Source organism: Glycine soja, chromosome 1, assembly GCF_004193775.1.
Source record: "Glycine soja cultivar W05 chromosome 1, ASM419377v2, whole genome shotgun sequence".
In the NCBI taxonomy this organism is placed as follows: Eukaryota; Viridiplantae; Streptophyta; class Magnoliopsida; order Fabales; family Fabaceae; genus Glycine; species Glycine soja.
Window position 1 is genome coordinate 36,854,549 of NC_041002.1, and position 15,576 is coordinate 36,870,124.

At 31.7% G+C, this 15,576-nt stretch overlaps 1 pseudogene; it reads right to left on the reverse strand.

The window, feature by feature from the left end:
• Positions 1-1,483: 1,483 nt before the first annotated feature.
• On the reverse strand, positions 1,484-15,019 carry LOC114369347 (annotated as a pseudogene).
• Positions 15,020-15,576: the final 557 nt, after the last annotated feature.

The window sequence follows — 15,576 nt, forward strand, 5'->3', positions numbered from 1 at the left end:
TTAGGTTCGCCATCAGAAAGATCTACAATGGGGGGAAAGAATAACACTTAGTCAATAACTTGTTTTGATCATCTAACCGGAAATTTTGACTGTGATTGATGAGAATCTGACTCTGACTATGCCCGCGGATTAAATTAAAAGAACATGACCCTTATTTTCTTTTGGTTAAAGTAAAGTTTAGGGTGAGAAGAGTTTAACTAAAGGTAAAAAATACATTTGAATTAATAAATTAAATACTTATACAAATTTTTATATTTATCTCGTTCCAAAAAGTATGAACAAAGGCTCAAATTTGTGACCATATTTAAAGTCAAACAATATGTCTTAAGGTTGCATGAGAACACTTATTTATACTTATATACTACTAATAATTTATCATGATTTCAAATTTAGGGAACTTTTACCGTTAAAATTTTATAAGTCATAACAGAATCAAGTTGTAATTTAGGAAAGCGCGTTGTACGTACACGCAGACGTGTCAAGCTTGGTTAATAAGCTGTATGTACTGTAATGAAAAGCTTGGTTAATAAGCTGTATGTCCTGTAATGAAAAGCTTGGTTAAGAACATCTTGATCTATATTATTGACAAATATATCATAATACTCCTATATATTTTGATAGTCTTAATTAAAGTTGAGAAGTTTAAGGTTCTAATATAAATATTTGTTCCATTTTTTTGAAGTCTTATTTAAAATATTTATTTATTCTATTAACCTAGTGCACTATAATATATTTTTTATTAATAAAAATTAAAAAATATAAAAAAATTATAATAACTCATATATTATATTCAATTAATTTTTCTAGTTGACTATAATATATAGCAGTAACTCGTATTTATAGGAAATTTTATATAATGATTATGGGTAATTTTTTGGTACAAACAGTGCGCATGATGGCCGTATATTTATGATGTTGAGACAAGTTTTCAAACTTTTATTAAATATTTAAAATTCTATAGGGAAAAAAATATAGCTAGCTAATAGCTAATAAATTTGTAGTAGTTGACAACACAACAACAGTAGGAATTGATGAAATAAGTCAGTTGGTTGAATAATATGTATATTATTATAAATTCTGTTTGAATTTGTCCATATATAAAAAAACTACTGAATTTGAGAAAAAATTATCTGAAATTAGATTTTTACAGTTATGACTTAAATAAGCATTAATTATGTCGGTAAGAAGTATCTTATCTAAGAGAAAGATAAGACAGGCCAGCATTCGAGAAAATAAAAAAATTTTAATGACAAATTAACATGTGTTATTTGACAGAGTACAATTGGCTATCAAGTCACATGGTTGAAAGAATATATATATAGCCTAGCTTTCGTCCTTTATTACATCTTATTTTTCTCAATCAAACAAATTATATTAGAAATATCCACATTACGAAAGTATGTATGTCTATAAACATTAACCAATCTATAAAAGAATTTAGTGTAAAACTGTAAGGAATAGTTCATGAATTTATGGCGTGCGCTCAGCACTTAGGAAGATCAGATGGTGGCGGAGGCCCTGAAAATGAAGGACTGGGCCCATTTTCAACCTCGAAAGCCATGGCTAGCCCCCATGGCAAATGAGTTTCTAAATGGCAATGCACAAGCCAAACACCTGCGTACACACAATCATATTTATTTAATTAATGAATAGAAGATATTAATTAAAATTAACACATATAATATTATATGATAAGTTGCAGATAAACTTGCCAAACATGGATTGTCCGTCCAGGGGAAATACCAAGTTATTTTATTTCTATAACTCTATCCTTCTTTTCTTAATAGCATTTTATTGGCTGGTGTAATTGGTACTCTTTTCCTTAAAGATTTACAAAAACTTTCTTCTTGGGACTTTCTATCCCAAGCATTCCATACAAAGAAATATATTTATAATATGATATTTGAAGTTAAATTTAGTTTAGAGTGTGTTTGGATGAGGAAATTTAAAAATTCTAAGAATTTCAAATACTTCAATTGAACTTTTTTTATTTTCAAAATTTTGTGTTTGGATAAAAAAAGTTAAAATTGTGAGGCTGAAAGAAAATGAATACAAAAAGAAGAGAAAATATGATTGGTGTGATTCTAGAGAGAAGAATACTGATGCAGCATGAGGAGTCACAGTGGAACTGAGACACGACGACATACACCACTACACCCGACTACAACATTTAGTCAACGACACAAGGCATGACCCAGGTTCTCCGCGCCGACAAGCACCTCTGTCGCGTGATGGTCAGCGATGACTGCTCCCTTGACTATTGGGTGCAGTTCTATGTATCTCCTACGTCTGCACCCAATCGACGCTCTGCGAGCTCAAACGATGCTTCTTGAAGAAAAGGATCATCGATGTGAGGGAAAAGTCCCGAGTTCGAGAACGAGATTTCGAGAACTTTCAGGTAGAAGAAAGGATGAAGGTGATAAAGGAAATATGCGAATGTTTTGGAAGATTCTTCTATCAAGAAGAGAATTTCAATTTCTCACCTTTTAGAAGGAAATTAAAATTCCACGTTTTTAATTATTCAAAATTTTGTTTTAAAATTTCAAAAATTTAAATTCTTCATAAAAAAAAACATCCAAATAATGAATTTTAGATTAAAGAAATTTAAATTCTCTGATAAATTACTTTCCTCAGTTAAAATTCTCTTTCCAAACGCACTCTTAATTATTTTATAGAAGAAATTAACGAACCTAGATTATTTGCTTGGAATCTAACGACGGACCATCCTCCGACGGGCACAGAAATCGTGTTAAATATTTGAGGGTTGACAAAATTGAACTTGGGCTCATCTCTAGTGGCATTCTAATTCCCAAACCCTTGAGCCAAAACATGAAAATTGAAGCCATGAATGTGAATCGGGTGATTCTTTGCAGAAACGATGGTCGTGCTTTGAAAAACAATCTCAATTGTTGAATTGAACTTCAATGTCTTTACCTTCGTTGATGTAGGTGCGATTTTGAAGGCATTATCTATAGTGCCCGTTATGTTTGGGTCGGTATAGTCAAACACAATTGAAGGCTGATTTGGAAAATCTCTAGTGTACACTCCGTTAACATTATTGTTCTAGAATGCCTCAAGCATTGGTAACCCTTTTCCCCAGGCAACACAAAGGACTCGTTCTTGCTAGCAAAGAGTGGAGGTTGCGTTTCCGAGCAACCATTTGGTGTTGAAACATTTTTGCAAGGGAACTGCTAGGCGCACCCAGCAGTTTTGTTGGTACACCCAGCATAACAGGGAAACGTCGGTTTTGCCCTTTCATAAGTCCAATATGGATTGGTAATCCGTAGGCTCATACGGATTGCTAATTTGTAAGCCTCATACGGATCCTAGCAAGAATTAATTTTGGATTGACAATCTGTATGTTTTGAATTTTTTTTAATACCCATTTCTTCTTCTCTAGCGACGAAAAATCACCAAACTTCACTGTATCAACCATACGGATTGTCAATCTGTATGGCCATACGGATTGTCAATCTGTATGACCATACGGATTGTTAATTCATATATTTTGATTTTTAAAAAAAATTATAATTTTTTATTATTTTTTTATACATTATTTTATTAACAAAATTTGATAATTAAAAAAAATTGATATTTAATTGGATGTTGTATTTAGATGTTTATTACAGTAATTAATAGTTAAATAAATTTGGTATTTAATTGAATGATGTATTTGGATGTTTATTACAGTGATTGAAAATTAAACAAATATGATATTTAATTAAATGATGTATTTAGATGTTTATTACAACAATTCATAATTAAATAAATTTGGTATTTTTTTTACATGTAAATTTTTATTAAACCTATTATTTTTATTTATAATTTATATATGTAAACAAATTAATTATTAGATAAAAATTAATTATCATAAAATTTATTATGTAAATTTACATGTGCATTAAATATACATTAGAAAGTTTAGTATTATATATAACGACATTAATTATTCTACATCATAATTGGTCTATTAGCTCAGTTGGTTAATAAAATCCTCTGGGCCTAATATGGATTGTCAATCCATATTGGACTTACGAAAGGACAAAACTGATATTTTCCTGTTATACTGGGTGTACCAACAAATGGCAAGATGCTTGTTTTTTCGACAATCAGGTCATTATGAGTATTCAGACAAAGTTATCAAATTTGAAATTATTGAGTTAAAAACTGACGATGACGTGCTAAAGGTCTTAGTACAATCTAACTACTGAAAACAATTTGGCCCAATAGAAATTTTAGTTGTTTTTAGTAAACAGGTAATCAAAATGGAAGATGACATACCTCGGTCGCAACATGATTCAATGCAAAATTAGTATCAGTTAATTGTAGTTTTTCATGCATTTTTTGTTTGTTTCAACTATGTTGAAGTTAATGAAATGTTTAAATTTGTGTCCATTAGCTAATGAAACCGTATGTTTATTATTTTCAAAGTACTTAATTATTTCCTAACTTTTAAAAATAATGACTGAAAATAAATTATTATTTACAAAATTATCAACAAAAATATGAATGTCAACAAAATAATTATTTACACAAACATCAGTGGTAATAACATATTTTATGTTCATTGTTCACCTATATCAACAAATTTGGTTTTCAGCATATACAAATTTGTGCAACGCTGCATTCTACCTATGTACGGAGTGGGCCACTACTTTGCTTGAGAATGACAATGTGTATTCTACAACAATGCCAATGGTGGTAAAGGACAATGGTCTCATAAAAAAACCTATTACATAACGACAAATAAATTGAATGTAAGATAGCTAACTACAATGTCACTACTTATACTAACATCATAATTATGCAATTACATGTACAAAATGATTTCCATACACATGACCAATGCATATTATGCTATGCACAGAAGAATCTGGTGGCGGCTTACTTCTAAGAGAAAAAATGTCATGCATTGTTGTCGTGAAAGAGGAACAACGATCTCGTTGTATCGTGAAGCAATGACATATCTCATATCCGTAATATTCATTCACTTGTTCTTGGTAACCTACATGTAAAAGACAACAAATAGTGATTACTTAAATGTTATTTTAAGAAAAAGTGACATAACAATGAACTTACATACCATAGATAATCTGTCAACAAGTAGGGAATACTTTAATTCCTCAAATCTCTCTATGTCACCAACCAGGTTGATATACTCTTCCAACCAGCTTATCAATTCTTTATGTAGATGGTTGCGCACCAATGACCACGATTCTTCACCCATACCCAATAAGGTAGCTATTGCCCAATAACCACAGTTATCATCCACTTTGACATCAATAATATTTTCAATAGAATCCTTGATGCACTGATGAAATTGATCCAACATTGGAATATTTCATCTCTGTATTGGTTCCTCACATGATGATGCACTACGTTTAACTAAAGAATTATTATTTTGCACAGAGTGTAACGCATCAACATACTACCAATAAGATGGATCACGTTTTGTTGACTTTTGTAGCTTGGTCAACAGTTTGTTTTTTTGGAGAACCCTTGGTCTTCACCTTTTCTGGAGCTGGACACATGGAGTTCATATCAGGTAAGCAATTTCTCACAGCTTTGTCTTTAAATGTACTTTGCCACAAACATCAAGCTGCTCAAAGCGTTTCGATATAGTTTCCATCTCCTCAGTTATGGTCACATGTGCCTCACATAGCTCTTGATCTGAAAAACTAAGTCTCTGCCAAAAAATATGGATTATCTCTAGTGGTATGGAGCTAACAACATATTTAGACAACTCACATGTACATGGAAGACCGTGGGTACTCCTCATGACACATCCACAACATGAAGGGTTTTTGCCTGCATAAGGTACACGCTCATACTCAACAGCAATTTCATTTAAAGCGTATCTTGATACCATGTCAAGTAGTTTTTTGTACAAGGTAACTTTAAACACATGTCCAACCACATGCGTGCTTGTCTCAAAAGATGCTATAATATGGGTGTGTTGAAGTGTCATCATATTGTTCATTGCTTCCCAAACACTGCATATGTCACCAAGAGAGTTTTGTAGGAATCTCTTTAATGACCAATGAGCACTCTCAACCCTATAAATGAAATATACAACAACATATAAACAACCGCAACATTTTCATTTAAGTCAACACTTAAACAAATTAACACAAACAAAAAACAATATTGATACCTGTTAGTGGTTGTATTTCCTAGATGCATCACTTTGTTGGTCCATGCTTTCACAAATTTTTCTTTGTGCGGATTCACCCATGTTTGACACACATAGTCCACAAACATAGGTCACGGAAAGCAAGCCATTTCAAAGTTTTTAAGGTACTCATCAAAAGAACTCTCACATGGACAATTAACTAAACTCCCCCAAGCCTCCATCACATAATCCCATGCATTCTTTTGAGCAAGTAGGGTTTTGCACTTCGCCTTCACATTCTTGTCAATGTAAAATCGACACAGCAAGTTCGTAGCATCCGGGAATACAATTTTCACTGCATTCATCAAAGACAAATCTCTGTTGGTGACAATAACCCCAGGGAGTGCATCAACTCTAATGAAAAGACCTCGAAATCGCTATAGAGCCCAAACAACATTATTAAGATGTTTGGTAGTCGTCTTATATGACTAACTTTTGTATAGAAAATTTTTACAAAATATATATATTTTCCCCAATTTATGGTTCTTTTTGTAGGATTGTAAATAAATTTTGCCTTGTTTTTATTTGTGCTCAGTAGAAGCCTTGTGTATGGAATTAATCTCAATTTCTCTTCAATTTCAGGCAAAAATGAGTTATTTTGAAGAAGTGCTAAAGTTGATGTCTCGCTAAGCGAGCTCAATGCGCTTAGCGAGTGTCATCCACTAAGCGAGACATCAACGCGCTTAGCGGATAGGAGGAATCTAGAAGGGAATCTGTCACATAGGCACGTGCTCAGCGCGTCATCAGCGAGTCATTTGTCACCTTCCAGGCTTAGCGTGAGTTTGGCGCTAAGCGAAACTTCACTTACTCGCGCTAAGCGTGACGTTGAGTTTAGTGAGCCCTTTTTAAGCCTGGAATAACAAAAGAGAAAAAGAGGTATGAAGAGAGCGTTGAATAGCCGTCAGAGCTTGAAGAGTGAAATACACAGAGGCAAAGAACAGAGCAAAGAAGCCAAGTTTTGATCTTTTAGGAAGATTTATGAGTTTTTGAGTGATTGTGAGATTCCTAGAGGGGAGGAGACATCCCCACTCCTTTGTAAGCATGCAATTTCTCTTAATTCCTCTTCTTCATTGTAAAAGGAGCTTCCTTGCTATGGAAGACTAAATCCTCAGTTTGGGGATTCTTGCCGAGTAATTGATGTAAACTTTTTCCATATCTAATTAAGGTTGTTTTATGTGTTCATTGTTTCTATCAGTACTTTATTATTGCATGCTTATGGCTTGATCACCCATATGTGTATACTATTAGGGGCTTTAGCATTGAAAGATGTATTGTCTCCTTAGAACTTGATAGAGCAATATTAGGTTACCGTATGTTTGGACACAGAGTGCGGTAATTTAGTTTTTATTATGTTGTGATCATAAAGCTGTTCAATTAAGCTAAGTTCAACAAGAGACATCTGCAAACGAAGTTTAATTAGAATTAGGCTAAACTCACGAGACATCGGTGTTTAGTACTTGAGCCTTCAGCATAGAACACAGAAACATCTTTAATTAGAGAAACATCCTTAATTGCATCAATTTGCTCAGTAAAAGGATCCAATGCCTTTAGATATCTGTTTTCACACTTACTTGCTCACGTTTATTGCTTTGTAATCAGAATAGAACATACTTTTACTTTCATTCACAATCATGATTTCTGGTTGCAAATTCTTGCTTATTGAACAAACCTTTACCAAATGAACAAGTTCCCTAAGTTCGATACTCGGTTCACATCGTTTTAATTATTTACTTGACGACCCGGTGCACTTGCCGGTAGATTTTGCATCCACACAAATAAGTAGTATCCCGGCTAGCGATCAACAATGTTCTCCTTCCAAGTAAGCAAAAGCATCAGAGAATGTCATTCCTGTTGGTGTAACACCAACAATATCAAGCAACGACAGTTTGTACCTATTTGTTTTGTATGTATTGTCGATCAAAAAAACCAAATTACAAGAATTGGTTAACTTTACTGCATCAAGATGAATCCAGAACAAGTCACGTACAACATTATCATCCTTCATCCTATGCCAGTGAATATATTGATCTCGATCAAGCAGCATCATGAGTTGTTGCATTTCGATGTTACTCCCTCTTATGGAAGAACGGTAAGCATGTCTGACATTGTAAATTTGTTTGGTTGTTGTATAACTGTTGGCATTGTGCTCCTTCAATGTCAAGAAAATATTTTTTGGCTTCACCATGGACTTCGTCATATCGACAACAACAATCTTCTCATCCTTTGCCAGTCGACCTACATACGGATGCCTAACTAATGACTTTATCATTTCGTGATTGTGAACCCCACAAATTAACTTCACCATCCATCTTTCTTCTCCCAAAATTGGCTTCGCACGCAACTCAAACGGGCATCCACATTTTCTAGTGTTAGTGCATGTTTTTACCAAATCATTCTTCTTAGGCCTATACTCACCACTCCTTTCACAAGCTATCAACAAAAATGAGACCCTTCCTCGAACACCAGTATTGGTGTCTGACCTCATTATCACGGCAATAAATTCAATGTCATGAGTCACCGATCGAACCCATTGTAAAACTTCATCACGACTAGCAAACAACTATAACACAATTCAAATAAGGTCTGACATCAATAAATATCTATGTAATATAATTACTATACCAACAACAACAAATTACAAATACCTGAGAAGTATTAAAGGTATCAGAGCAATCAACGTGTTCTACTTTAACGCCAGCATCTTTCTCATTTTCAACATTCATATCAACTTCTTCAGACATGATACTATCATACATCCATTGTTCTTCATCCATCTTCATAAAACATTTAACAAATTCAATGACAAAAAATTATACTATCACCTCATTTGTTATCGACACAAATATAGTTGTATACTAAAATAAAATAAACATGTATTGTACATCATATAACCACAAACTACATTTTTACTACACATTTTCATTAAAATGTCACACAAATCTAATAAATAAGTCATTCAATAAAATATCAAGTTTGTTTAATTATTAATCATTGTAATAAACATTAAAATACATAATTCAATTAAACATGTAAATACATAATCATTGTCATATAAATTTGCTTAATTATTAATCATTAGTAAATTAATTTTTAAGCAATCTAATGTTAGTTTTAGCAATTTTTAAAAGTTTATATATATATATATATATATATATATATATATATATATATATATATATATATATTAGCATTTTTTTACCATTCTAATTACTAAATACATTTTTTTTATACCACTATAAAATAATATCACCAAATCAAAATTTCTAAAATTACTAAAACTATTACAAAAAAAAGTAAATATATAATTCACAATATTTAAATTTCAATTTAAAAAATAAAATTAAAAACTAAGCAATTCGTATGAAGATACGGATTGTTGATCCGTATGAACACACGTATTGCCAATCCGTACGTTCCTAAATTTTTTTTGCATACCTCTTATTCTCTAGCGACGAAAAGCGACCCAACTTCACCGTATACTCTTGAACAATGCTCGTACACCACCGGAGACCAAATATGCTTCGAAAACGACCTTAACGGAAGCAAGTTACATTAAGTGAGTGAGATTTCACAGAAAAAAGGTGATGCAGAAACGAAAAAACAGTGCTACCATTTATAACCACCAAAAATACCCATAAGGGTATTTTCAGACTTTATGAAAACTGTTAGGTGCCTCAGCAAAAATGTTGGGTACCCCAAGCAGTTGTCTTCGGATGCGTGGGGCAGAATGGTACGGAGTGAATGCCATGTAATAAGAACCCACAGGTTGATTTATGCTAAAGAGGACATCAACGGTTTGGCCTGGAGCAAGCACTACAACGTCAATTTTGTAGTGTTGAGTGTAGAGAGCATCGATGGCTACCATTGTGAATGTGTGGTAGGGGCGGCTCAAAGACTTGAAAGACTTAAAGCAAATTTAAGAATGAGACCTTTTATTTACTCATAAAATATTTTATTAAAATTATCATTGTTTTATTTAAAATTAATTTTTTAGATTTTTTGTGATGCAAAATTATCGATTAAATTGTTGTAAGTAATTAGTTTCAATAAAGAAGACAGAATTAGAATCGAATAGGAATAGAATAAAAAAAAATTGGATTTCTTTAGCTATTAACTATTAAATCTCTTTTTTCTAAACAAAGCTATGATATTGGTGAAGAATTGTTACTTATTAATTGTTATTTACGACACCAATAAAAAAAATTAACAGTTACTTATAATATTTTAATTAAAATTTATTTTTAAATATAATTTTACAATAAATTATTTTTGAGGTATATTAATACTTAAATCCCTTGTTTTTTAGCCTAAATCCCTTGTTTTGGCCTTAAGCCGGCCTTGATGTTTGATTGGCCATTTTGAAGAAGTGTTGCTCATTGAGTGCAGCATTGATAATGCGTAGCAAATTGGTTTTCCTTGCTTAACTTTAAGCTGGTACATTTCTAAATTTGTGACGTGGTCTAAAGTGAAATATTAGTAACAGTCTAATGTAAAAAGGTTATTATTATTATTATTATTATTATTATTATTTATATATATATATATATATATATATAGACTATAGTCCAAGATTATATAATCACGACTAATTAATCTCAATATAGTAAGACTTGCCTAATTTTTAAATAAATTAAAAATTAAGCATATAACATTTGAACATTTAGTGATTTCTTGTCCAATACAAGATGAGCCAAATTATTTGTTGAGGATTTGATGATATATTGTAGAGTTGAATTATCGATGGACAAGGGCTTACGACTTTCAGAGCAGTTGCAGAAATAGCCGGGTAAACCGTTAATTGTATACGCAGCTGAGGGGATTGGCGCCGTTTGGGATTCTGTTGCATTGTGCTCAACCTCTACAACATTAGCATTCCACCACTCTCCTGCAATTAATGATGGTTTTCAGAATCAAGGCCTTTTGTTAATTGCCTCAAATAAATCATTAATGTCAATAATTAGGTACTACTACATACCTAATTTATCACATGCACATAAAGATAATTCACCGGCTGAGAAATCATAATAACACATTTTGTAATGGAATTCAGAAAATTATTTAATTTAATCGAGAGTATTAAATTTGTTTTAAAATGATTTTTTTTTTCTTTCAAAACTATCCCTGTGAGCATTGATTCTCTTTTCAAAATCATCCATATAAGTAAAACTAACAAACATTAATGAATTGTGATTTTAAAACAGTCATTCTATAGTAGTTAACTTTAACTACAGGTACTTTTGTTATAAAAAAAATCAATGTATGAGGCAATTTTTGGATTGTATCTAGCTAATAATAAGTACTAAACCACTTTTTTATTTTTTATTTTTGGTTATCATGTTTTTCATCTACAAGACTCAAATAGGAGATCTTAATACCCGTTAAATTAATGACTTATTGATAATTATATTTTTTATTTAGCTTTTATAATGAAAAACGAGGGAGTATATATTAATGAATATCTTGGTTACTTTTGGTGAATTAAATGAAGACTTGATTCGGTTTCTTAAAAAAATATGATGACTAGATAATGCATTCCAATCTCATTAAATGTTCATGTAAATATATTTTATGGTAATTAACACTATATTAAACAATCATACTTAGCAGAGAATTCTTCTGATATACATGCCTGCGTTATACGTATTTATTTAAGCAGTCAAATAACATGTAAAACTTGGTAATGATTCAGAAAAGATAATATATATATATATGACAAAAACTACCAATAATTATGGGGACTTCTTGATAAACTTTAGGAAAAGGGTAGGAGTGTCCAAGTCGAGGCCGAATTAAAAGAGCACCATAGACCGTAGCACGCAGAAAAGACGAGTGTGCATGCCACCAAAGTGTCCCTTCTTGTCCTGTTAGGTTAAATTTATATGTGTAACTGCCACCAGAAGGTATTGGGCATTGAGTTACAAATTCAGGACCGTCTGACCACGGTGTTAAAAATTGAATAATTCCGTGCCTGCATAATAAAACCAAAGATAATTCACAAAAAGAAAAAAAGATTACATTCTTGGAAATGAGATAATATCATACTAGTATTTTAGTAGTACTTTTCTCTTAAGACACAAGACTTAACCATTCTCAAATGTTAACAATCGCTCTAAACTTCTTTTTTTTTTTCCTTTTCATGCTAAGCTTTCTTTAATCTCCGTACCCAATTCTCACATGCTTATATTTTTTAATTAATTGCTTTGGTTTTTTATATAAATTTTGTTTGGCTGTTTATTATACCCACAAAAGTCATTTTTATTTTTTTAATATATATATATATATAAACGTTAAACATTTTTTCAACATATACTTTATAAATTTATCTTAATTTCAATTATTTGTACAAAGCACAAAATACTTATTACATTTCATCATTTACAAGTGGACTGAACGAATAAACATGTTTATGTATTATTTGTGTAATGATAACAGTTTACTTTTTTTTCTTCTAAAATTTCAAAAGCATGCGATTTTGTTTCAACTTTGTAATTTACTAAAACACTTAAGACTGAATTTCCTAAATATTAACAGATAAGTGTGAGGGTTGGTCAACTTATAGGGGTTATTTTATAAAATAATAATTTTGAATTTTGTTCTTTTAATTAATAAAAAGACTTTTGATTTTAGGAATGAAATTGGACGGTAAAAAAATGCATATATTTATTTCTTAAGGTCAAACCGTGTTGTGTTTCAGCACCCCCAAAAAAATTGAATTTTAATAATAGTTTCACCGTAGCACTGCTTAATTTCAATAGGTTTTATTTAATTATCGAAAAGGAGGAGAAAATTTTTACCAATGAAGAGTAAGATTACAGGGTGACTTGTTGAATACGTAAACGACAATAGTATCACCCTCTCGAGCGTTAATTGTTGGTCCTTGCAGGGTTCCATTAACGGCAGTGATCGGTTGTTGACGACACAAACGTTGCACAGAAATGTCCTCCACCTATATATATAACAACATAAGATTTTAATTAGTGAATATAATTCGAACTTTGATTGATTTTCCCATGAAAAGGAGAAAAACGAAACGAAGCTCATATGTACATTGAAAGTGTGTTCCACAACCGCAGCATGAGCCAACGAAGAAGCTAGCACAAGAGCAAAAGTCCATGCTAGAGAAAACACAAAAATTGTACTTTAATGAAATGAAGAAATGTTTGTTGATCTATGTTGTCCCGAGAAATGAATGAGTCATATATATATATATATATATATATATATATATATATATATATATATATATATATATATATATATATATATATATATATATATATATATATATATATTGTGAGGAGTCATCAAACATATTGTAAGACACCTTTTGAATATAAAGAGTTTAGAGAGAAAAATTAGAGGGAAAGACTCCGAGCAACAATCTTTATAAGCTTTTTCAGTCATCCATATAATCAGCATACTTGTTAAACCTGAGCAAAATTATAATATATATATATATATATATATATATATATATATATATATATATATATATATATATATATATATAACACCTGGGATTTGATATTTCAAAAATAGGGCAATTTAGGTATATATGGTTGGAAATTTTTGAAAGGGTTTGGGTAGAAGCAATTGAATTTTCGCCGTATTAGGAGGAGGATGCAAAGTTGCTATGAAGCAATGAACGTAAAAATGTACACAAGCTGGGAAGAAAAATTACGATTCGTCAATAGCTTGCAATTTTGACCTAATAGGGAATTTTGAATGAGAAGTGCTTTTTCCTTACCACAAATCATTTACTTTTGTGTCTATGGCGTTATTCTTTTGAATAGTTATTCAGAAAAAGAAGTGATAAATATTAGCCAGTAAGTAAAATTATAGATGTATTCGTTACTACTTTTTTAAATAATTAATCAGAAAAATATTTTAGTCTTGTAATTTCCTAAGCTCCTAAGCTCGGATATCAAAAAGAGAGTTGTGTTACACTACAGCTAATGTAAAATTTGTAAAAAAAAAAAAAAAAAAAAAAAAAAAAAAAAAAACACTAAACATGTATGTCCAACAATTACATGTGCTCATTATTAAAAAAGTTATATTTTTAAAAAAGTTATATTTTACGATGCACATTTTAAGATAATTATATGGAATCGTCTTAGAATGTTACGCGATAGCAATTTTTGTAAATACGAGATCGTTAAACAAAGGTGATTGTACAAAACCCGTCTTAAAAACTACCCTTCTATGATGATTTTTATAAAATTGCCTTAGAATTGAATGGTTGTCATTTGCGGGCTTTAAAAGCTATTTTTCCTTTGGCTCTCGTGAAACCCAGTGCCCAGACTTACACACTCACTGTTAGAACAAATGAAAGTTTGAAAAAAAAAAGGAAAAAAAAAAGCTTCAAGTCCCACATCGCTCAGGATAAACACTTGAATAGTGTTTCACTCCTTATGTATAGAGAGCTCATTTCTTCTTTTTTCCTTGCCCCAGTTGAGAAGCATTTCCTCAACTTTTCTTTTTCCCTCCCATATTTCAGCCGATGCATTTCCGGCAAACTTCTTCCTCTTTCTTTCTATCGCTCTAAAATTTTTGGTTGCCTTTAAGAGTGACTTTGTAAGTCATATTTTTCGGTTGCCTTTAAGAGTGACTTTGTAAGGCATATTTTTCGGTTGGTTTTAAGAGTGACTTTTAAAGTCACATTTCTCTGTTGCCTTTTAGAGTGACTTTTCAAGTCATACAAGAGGGTGTAATTCTAGAAAAGGTTCCCTCAGTGCAGTGGGAATCTTATATAGTGATCTGGACTGTTTTATCCTGGGGACGTCGTGGTTGATAGTCTGCTTGCACAATTTTTGGCAGTGCCACGAAACGTCTTAAAGAAAGCGACATTGTCTGTGACTCAGCCAATAATTTTTTCGGTTTGTCATAAACTATTGTTACAAAGATTTTAAGACGTTTTCGGTTCTGCTATGGCTACCGTAGATATTACTGGCTCGAACAACAATGACCTCAACAAACCTTTTAGGTTTGAAGGTATCATTTCAAACGTTGGCAACAAAAGATTATGTTTTATTTAACTATGAGAAAAGTTGCCTATGTTTTGAACACTGATATTCCGGTGGCACTTGAGGATGCTGAGAAGGAAGTGAAGGATAAAATGACTATGGAATTAGCTCTCTGGAATGAAAATGATTACCTATGCAAGAATTTCATTCTGAATGGGTTAGCTGATGATCTCTATGATTATTATAGCCCATATAAGTCTGCCAAATTAGTTTGGCTGGCTTTGGAAAAGAAGTATGATACTGAGGAAGCTGGGACTAAAAAGTATGATGTTAGCCGCTACCTCAAGTATCAAATGACTGATGATAAATCAGTAGAGTCTCAATCCCATGAGATACAGAAAATTGCTCATGATATCATATCAGAGGGTATGACATTGGATG